The 9,166-nt window shown below is 30.2% G+C and overlaps 1 non-coding gene across 1 annotated transcript; it reads right to left on the minus strand.

The window, feature by feature from the left end:
* Positions 1-2,369: 2,369 nt before the first annotated feature.
* TRNAW-CCA (transfer RNA tryptophan (anticodon CCA)) lies at positions 2,370-2,441 on the minus strand. The gene has a single exon. It is a non-coding gene; the product is annotated as a tRNA-Trp (tRNA).
* Between the last annotated feature and the right edge of the window lie 6,725 nt (positions 2,442-9,166).

Raw genomic sequence — 9,166 nt, forward strand, 5'->3', positions numbered from 1 at the left:
ACTTGCACTGCTCTTTGCTAGATAATGACTAAGTTTTTTGTCACTACCTTGTCAAAACCAAAATGAGATTAACAATAATTTTCAAAGATCTCAACCTTAATAAATCAAAAATTTGACATGAAGCACATTAGAAGTAAATAAAATACATAAAAACAATAGGGAAGAAACAAACAAATCTTAACGGACGATATACATCAGAAAAATTTGACATATAACAAAAGTGGGTAAATCCTTTAACTCAAGCTTATGAAACACTATGCATTTTTATTATGAAATACAAAAATATGGACATATTTGAAAGTTTTCAAGTCAAGGATATGTCATCACCCTATTGTTCGATAAATGTAGCTGGGGCTTACATGGAAAAAAGGGAAGAAATTCATAGAAGAATACATCATGCAAAATAAATTTCATTTGTATTAAGCAACAACTTTTACTAGAGTGGTAAGAAATACATTAATATAAGAAATGTGATGAGCAAGAGAATGTTTGTATGAGAGGGAAAACTTATTGAAAATGACAAAAGACACACTAAAGAGAAAGTGGTTTCCTCTACACAACTTAGTCAGAGTAAATTCCAGAAATGGTCTACACATCTCCCATAAAAACAAGAAAGGTCTAAGCTTGAGATGCTTTATCAACAATAAGGGGGGTTTAAAAAAAAGAGCCACAACCTTTTCACCATGTAAATAATTTTCATGGACTAATCATCCCTTGCAAAAGGATGACGTATGGAGGTCAATGAATCAAGAAGAGCTTACAGATCTAACATAGAATCATGTACAAGCTACAAAAGATATGTATTCCTAAAGCAAAAATCAATAACCTTAACATGCATCTACTTCAAGTAATGAGTGATCCATTACTAATACTAATACCAACAAGAAGCAATGGAAAGAAGTAGAAACCTAGAGGCATGCACAAGATGAGTAGGAAATGGGCTTCTTCTTATGAAACGACCTTATTAAACAGAAATTTTGAAATATCAACTTTAACTAATATGTGAACAAGAAGTATGATGGATGAATTTAGGCATAGAGTACACCTTAAAGAATCTACCTTAGGTATTGCTAAAGTTTCATAAGTTCCATTACATTAGAAGTAATGGGGAAGATAAGGCAACCTTATCCTCACATTGTGAATCAAGAGGAGGGCCCATTGTTAGAAATCCTTTGGTAGAAGGGTAAAGCTTCATCTTACCCTAGACCAAAGAATACCAAGCATCTTGAGTCCAATGATACTAATTAGGAAGAGAAGGGTAGAACCAAAAAATCTATGAATTAAGCCTCACTTACCAAAAATAATCCTCACATTCTAGTACTAGTTTTCTCAAATGAATCACAATAAACAATAGAATCATAGGGCATTGTTGCCAACCAACAATATGTTGAGAGGAACCACCACTAGGAGAAGAAAGATTTGCAAATATACCCAATAAAGGAAGATTCATAGCAACAATAAAGAACTAAGTCATATGAGTAGGTTAGAATGTGAAATTTCAAAATACACGTGGATGAGAGTGAGACAGGGACATCCTTGGAGAAATATGTTAAGGGTTACCTAATTGTTTTTCAAGCTCTTTTTGACACTATGAGTAGGTTTTATAGGATCAAATTAGATCAAATTCCTATTAAGAAACTTTTTTAATAGCTCTCTCTCTCTCTTCCTCCATGATTTTTCTATTTTAACTATTTTTAATCCAAGCTTATGGATTCATAACTTTTTTGAAGCTACCACTTCTCTAATGAGACATTTGTTGCACAAACAACACTTACATAATTTTTTTGAAGCTACCACTTCTCTAATAAGACATTTGTTACACAAACAATGCTTACAAAATGATCTACCTATTGAAATCATTCACTACACAAATGTTTACTAAAAATAGACAACTATTTTTCTACATTACAATTTCACACATCTTTCACATAACTAATGCACACCAAAATACAATTCCTAATTTTCTAAAACTTCACACTCTTAACACCAATTCAAAATGGTTTACGTAAAACTCAATGAAATAGCAGCCTAGCATGGCCAAGGTACGAGGATCGATACCTCGCATCTCCAAATTAATAAATACAATGATATTAATCATTGCATACAATTAAATAATTAACAGATTTGATCCATCGTACACAACCAAATTACTAACAGGATTAATACTGGTAGACAAGTTTTTGTTTTTAGTTGGAATGGCCTTCCAATCTGCAAACTATAATCATGTTACCACTCTACGTCAGACGGACAAAACAACAGTAACACTATTTACTTCCAAACTGAAAGACAAAATCAGCCACAGGAACCAAGAGTACAAAATGGGTTTCGAACAAAATCATCCGTAGGACGCAAAAGTGCAAAAAGAGTTTTGAACCTGACGTGAATCGAACACGCAACCTTCTGATCTGGAGTCAGACGCGCTACCATTGCGCCACAGATCCGTACATATTTTCTCGAACTTAAATTTTGGTCTACAATTAATTTTACCAGCTGGACTAGTACAATTATATGCGAAATCAAATTACCGTAAGGCCGGCCAGGCCAGTTCTCGCCCGTCTCTATGGTTCAACTGACATGCACTATTTTGAATGTATTTCACTTGTATATAAAACATTTAAAAACTATTTAACACTAGTGTGGGTACATATAAGTTGCACGATAGCCACTACCTTTTTGTGCGCCCCATTCACTTTTCCATTTTCCAATCAAAATTATGACATTTTTGTAGTTTATAATGTTAATCAATATATTTTGGGACTTGAGGCTAGAAATAATGGCTAATTTTCCACATTGTTTGATTTTAAAACTTTAACAAGTTTATTTGTTTGATATAGGAAGAAGATAAAGAAGACAAAGAAGATAAACATTTTAGTGACATTTGGGACTTTAATACTCTTGGCTGGGCTGATTGGACAATATGAAGGTCTGCTTTGGTTTACTTAACAGGTTTGAAAGATTTTTAATTTTCATCAGATCGCTAGTGCCCCAAGATCTCCTAATGAAAATGTGTACTCCCTTGCAATGTAACATGAGAGAATTTAAGTATTACATGTATTTTCTTCAATTGATTTTCATTATAATTATAATTTAAAAAGAAAAAAGAAAAAAGTTACTTATATTATAATATGCAAAATTTAATTAGGCAAGAGCCTACAACACAATGGTAAATTGTGAGCTTCTTATCAAAATATATATATATACAAAATTTAATTTAAGACTTAGAATGTACTTTCAAATAATTTGTAATCAAAAAAACTTTGAGAAATGATAATTCAAACTATATATATATATATATATATATATATATATATATATATATATATATATATATATATATATATATATATATATATATATATATATATATATTCTAAAGAACTATATTGTCTAGAAACAAGATTTTTTTCTCTATTGATCAATATATATATATATATATATATATATATATATATATAAATACAAAATTTAATTTAAGACTTAGAATGTACTTTCAAATAATTTGTAATCAGAAAAACTTTGAGAAATGATAATTCAAACTATATGAATTTGTATATATATATATATATATATATATATATATATATATATAAATTCATTCTAAAGAACTATATTGTCTAGAAACAAGATTTTTGTCTCTACCAATCAAAAAAATATATATACAAAATTTAATTTAAAACTTAGAATGTACTGTCAAATAATTTGTAATCAGAAAAACTTTGAGAAATGATAATTCAAACTATATATATATATAAATTCATTCTAAAGAACTATATTGTCTACAAACAAGATTTTTTTCTCTAGATCTATATTCTCTAGACACTTGATAAATGGTAGGATGTACATGACATTGACCTTAGAGTGCTAATTTATTTCCACACGTCACAATGATGCTTGGAATGGATATTTCGGATGCTTATGGTCATCTCTTAAAAATATATTTCTATACATATTTTGCTCATGAAATTGTAACCACATTGATAAAGATCGACAAATGCTCAATGATAATTACAAAGTCTATTGAAAGAATAATCCTTCTACTTGAACCCACTTTTTGAGTAGGGATCGTTCCCATACATGTATGTTATACATGTTGCCAAATTCCATTAGGGCTCATTTGGTTGCTGGAATAGGACTGGAATAGGAAGAGAAAATTAGAATATGTTTTATATTCATTGTTTGGTAAGCTTAATTAGAATTGGGAATAGGAAGACATATTCCAATTTTGCCCCTAAAATGAGCATATGTCTATGCCAAAAAAATATGTTATTGGAATAGGTCATTTCTATTCCCGATCTAATTTAGTTTTTTAAACTTTTTTTTCAATTTTTTTTTTGAAAATTTGTTTTGAAATTTTTTAATTTTTTTTAAAAAAATTATATCTATTTGTTTAAAAAATAAAAATAAATTATATTTCTCATTAATTTCAATGAATAAAATAAAAATGAAAATAAATTAACCTTTTTACCATTATTGAAAAAATAAACCAAAAAATAATAAATTAAACCAAAAAAATTAAAAGGAAAATATTTTTAAAAATACAAAATCTAACCTTATTCCTATTCCATTTTTGTACAACCAAACGGGCCCTTAGTTTGTTTCTTGATTTGGGAATCCATATTTGCATGTTCCAGGTTTTGGTCATTGAAGAGTAATACGCACTTGAGATTGATAGACTTTCATTCATTAAGATTTAAGAATTTATATGATAGACAAGCTAATAAATTTATTATGTTTACGGGCTTTCCATTAAGGGAGGCATGGGTCTGTAGGCTGTTTCTTGGCTATTGTTTCATTACCAAAATGGTTTTCTCTCTTACATTTATATATAATTTGGAGCCTTCTAATAATATTTTCATGTGTGTTTTTAAAGCTTCAAGTAACTAGGTGTTGTTAGATTTTTCAAATATTTTAGTGTATTTTAGTGTTAGTGTATTAATGTTCAATTTCATTTGGAGATAATAATGTATATGCCATCTTTCTTATGTGTTTTTATTTTATAGGTAAAAGGCCATCGACTTTCATGTAGAATTATTTTCATAGATAAAAGGTCTTTGGTTCTAATGTCAATTTTTTTAATAGGTAAAATGCGGCTTCTACACATAAATTACATGTCATCTCATGGTATTTTTTTTTGGATAGATGTCATCTTATGGTATTTTTTAATCTTTATATTTATGTTAAATTTGTGATCAAATAATATTATATTTGGTAATGTAAGTGTTTAGATTTGTCCTTTTCAATTTGTACTTTTAGATGTGTAAGTACATATATATTATTTTATAGCAGTTTAGATATCCTCACATATTTTCAACATTTGGTATCAAAGGTAACAATTATAGTTAGAAAGTGACAAAATTCTCTTTAGTGTTAGAAGGTTTGTTTGGTATAACAAAAGATTTTGTATTGAGGTTTTTAGATATTCATGAAGAAGGTTGAATGCAACTACCTTCACCTTTCTTTAGTATTAGAGTAATAAAGCATTTTCTTATTAATTAAATCATATTGATTTAATTATTAAGTCACTTGTAGGCAAGAGCCTACAACACAAGGTAACTTGTGAGCCTCTCATGTGGGAGGTCTTGGGTTAAAGTTTTCTTAACACATAAAATTAATTAATTACATCAAATAACAATAACTAATCTAGGCTTTGGTCGTTTACCGATCCAATTTTTTTTTATTTTTTTTTTAAAGTCACTTATTATCTTTAGTTTACTTAAGGTAAACTTTGAGCATATAATAATTAATTCTTTTATTAATTATTATCATGCATCCTAAGTTAGATTCTTGTTAGGGAGTTGATCTTCTTTATAAGGATTGATCTCTTTTTGTAATTTATTCATCCACTTTTGATAACATCAATCTCTTTTTTGCTCATCAAGAATGTCTCATCTATGGATTTGAGAATTCCTGCCTCCATAGCTTTTTCTTTTCTCTTTCTGTGATAGATGTTTGCATGTAGGTGATTCTTGAGAGTTGTGGGGTTGAGCTTTCATCAACTTCAACATGGTATCAAAGCTCCAAATCTTCATGCCCCTATTCTATTTATGAAAAGTTTGGTTTTCCTTTCAGTTATGTACTTTTTCTTTCAAAGGGTTTCATTTTTTTAGAGGATTTTTTTATTGGATCTAGGGGATCACACTTTGAGAAAAACGAACCTCACAGTTGAGCTCGTAGTACCCAAAACCTCCTATTTTCATTTAAGGCATATCTAATTTGGACACAATTAGAATCTGAGGCAAAAAAAATTGCTCCCAAATTGAGCACATTTCCCAAGGTAGTAGTTTTAAGATTTTCTAGCATGGAAATAAAGATTTTTTGGCACAAAATTCAAGGTTTTTTGGTATAAAAATTGATATTTTTTAGAACAAAAATTGAGATGGTTTCTAGTATGAAACTAACATGCTTCTCGAGTATTTTGGGTGCTTATAGTCATCTCTAAAAAATATATTTCTATACATATCTTGCATTCTAGTGGATATCTTGGTTATTTCAGGTCCAAGGATTGATTTCTCTTTTTTGCTCATCAACAATGTCTCATCTATGGATTTAGAAATTCCAACCTCCATAGCTTTTCTTGTTTTTCTCTTTCTGTGACAAGTGTTTACATGTAAGTGATTCTTGGGAGTCGTGGGGTTGATCCCTCATCAACTTCAACATGGTATCAAAGCTCCAAATCTTCATGCCCCTATTTTTTTATGAGAGGTTTGGTTTTCCTTTTAGTTATGTGTTTTTTCTTTCAAAGGGTTTCATTTTTTTAGAGGATTTTTCTATTGGATCTAGGGGGTCACTCATTTTTAGTGCACATTGAGAAAAATGAACCTCATGGTTGAGCTCATAGTGCCCAAAACCCCCTATTTTCATACAAGGCACTTCCAATTTGGACACAGTTGGAATCTGAGGAAAAAAAATTGCTCTCAAATTGAGCACATTTCCCAAGGTAGAGATTTTAAGATTTTCTAGCACAAAAATTGAGGTTTTTGGGCACAAAAATCAAGGTTTTTTGGTATAAAAATCTCAAGTTTCTTTGAAGAAAAATTGAGATAATTTTTGGTATGAAACTGACACACTTCTCAAATATTTTGGATGGTTATGGTCATCTCTAAAAAATATTTCTATACATATTTTGCATTCTAGTGGATATCTTGGTTATTTCAGGTCCAAGGATCAATTTTGTTTCTTCAAATGGTTTGTCATGGGTTGTACTATCTCTTATATCAATCTTATGTCTCTTTTGATCTTTGTTGACATCTTTTTGTAGTATTTTTGCAAATTCACTGAGATAAAGTGTCATATTGGATTTGTATTTTCATTTCAGTAGTTTTGCCTTATTTTGCCTTATGATTCGAGCAATGTCATCTAAGGACACTCTTATAGATTATTGTAATCTTGGGATTCACCATATCTCATGCCTTATTGCACATCTACTCCTCTAATTAAAGTTCCATGGGGCATTGATGTTTTTCCTTTATTTGTCATATTCATTTGTCTAGTGAGTTTCCCTTCTATGACATTAGCTGTACAGGACATGTCTGAGATTGATCACCCCAGTACACATATATGTACTCTTCTATGTCTATTGATCATGGTTCCTTGGCATACAAACCTATTGGCACACTTTTTGAGTTGCCTATCACCTCACCCTTGTCTGCATTAGGGGGTTCTTCTATTGTTTCTCATGCTTCCTTAATGGTTTGATGGAGAGAGCTATGTATTCAATTTTTATGCCTATGTACTAGGCAGATGCAGTGGCTAGGTACCTATGCATTTCGGTGAGATGGATCATTTACCATATAGACACTTTTCTTTTTGTTCCTACATTGGTTGTAGCCTTTCATGTTTGATTGATCAACTCTTCAAGATTTGGTGTTTCATGCCAACTGTATCTTTGAGTTTAGTTGTTTGTCTTTGTGTGCCTCTTGATTCAATGCAAATTATAGTCTTCTCTACCTAGTTATATCTATTTTAGCTAAGGTTATTTAGATCAACATTTACTTTTGACAGAGCTTTACAACTTCTACATGCTTTAGTGGTGTTCTTCATGATCATCTTTTGTTCCTATCTTCTGGGACATTCCCTAGTTTGGAGGATTCTTTAGTCCTTCACTAGTTCTTTTCAACATTATTTCCATCTCTTTTTGGAGTAGGGTTTTTCTCATGTGATTTTCTTGTCATGCCCAAACTACGTGGGCAAAAACACACAACTCTTTTGAAACAAGAGGACGATAACATCGTTAAAATTTTGAAACTTCGTTATTAGATTAAATTAACATTAATGGTAAAATCAATGAAATTACATCTGCAAAATTAAACAAAACTATATTCAAATAACAACTAACTAGAATAATTAACAAATAACAAAACAATAACTAACTTAAAACTTAAATAAATTTTAAATGACTTACTAACATTGTTAACCAAACTTAATTACATTCGAAACTAATTTTAATGCAACTTTACAACATTTTTATAAAAATAACATACTAACATTCTTAAATTACTTTTAAAATTAACTAATTAAAAGTAACTACAAATTAATCAATAACATAAGTAACTAAAAAACATAATATATACTACTAAATACAACTTAGTTACATTTTAAATTAACTAACTTCACTTAAATTAAAACTAAATTAATTTAGAAATTAAACAAACCTATAACTACTAACTAAAACTAATAACAAAGTAGAAACTAACCAACATTATTAATAATTAGTAAAGCAAAATAAACTACACATAAACTAAACTAAAAAAAAAAGCAACTAACACTAATTACTAACTTACTTCCTAACCCATCCTACACTAACCCTATGCCCCACTTGGGCAAGCGCTTCCCAAGGAGCGCTTCCCAAGCGCTGTCCTTGGGACAGCGCTCTGCCCAAGGGAGGCGTGACAGACTCCCCCACCTTCCCTCAACTGAAGCGATTTAAGTGGATAGCAAGTGGACGGATGCAGGATAGAATCTCTTGCAAAATTTTGTATATATTTTTTTTTAAACTCAAAACTTTAATGCCTTCCCTCCAATCTGAGTGCCCAATTTGGAGGAAGATAGTGATGGGACATGGTGACATCATCATGAGGGATGACAGTTTGACTTGCTCCAAACATTCAATGCTAAAGTTTTATAGGTGAGTATTAGGATATTAAGGATATCTACTAAAACTATATTA

The sequence above is a fragment of the Cupressus sempervirens genome, chromosome 10 (assembly GCF_028749045.1).
Source record: "Cupressus sempervirens isolate cs-2001-9-10 chromosome 10, ASM2874904v1, whole genome shotgun sequence".
NCBI classification, from domain to species: Eukaryota; Viridiplantae; Streptophyta; class Pinopsida; order Cupressales; family Cupressaceae; genus Cupressus; species Cupressus sempervirens.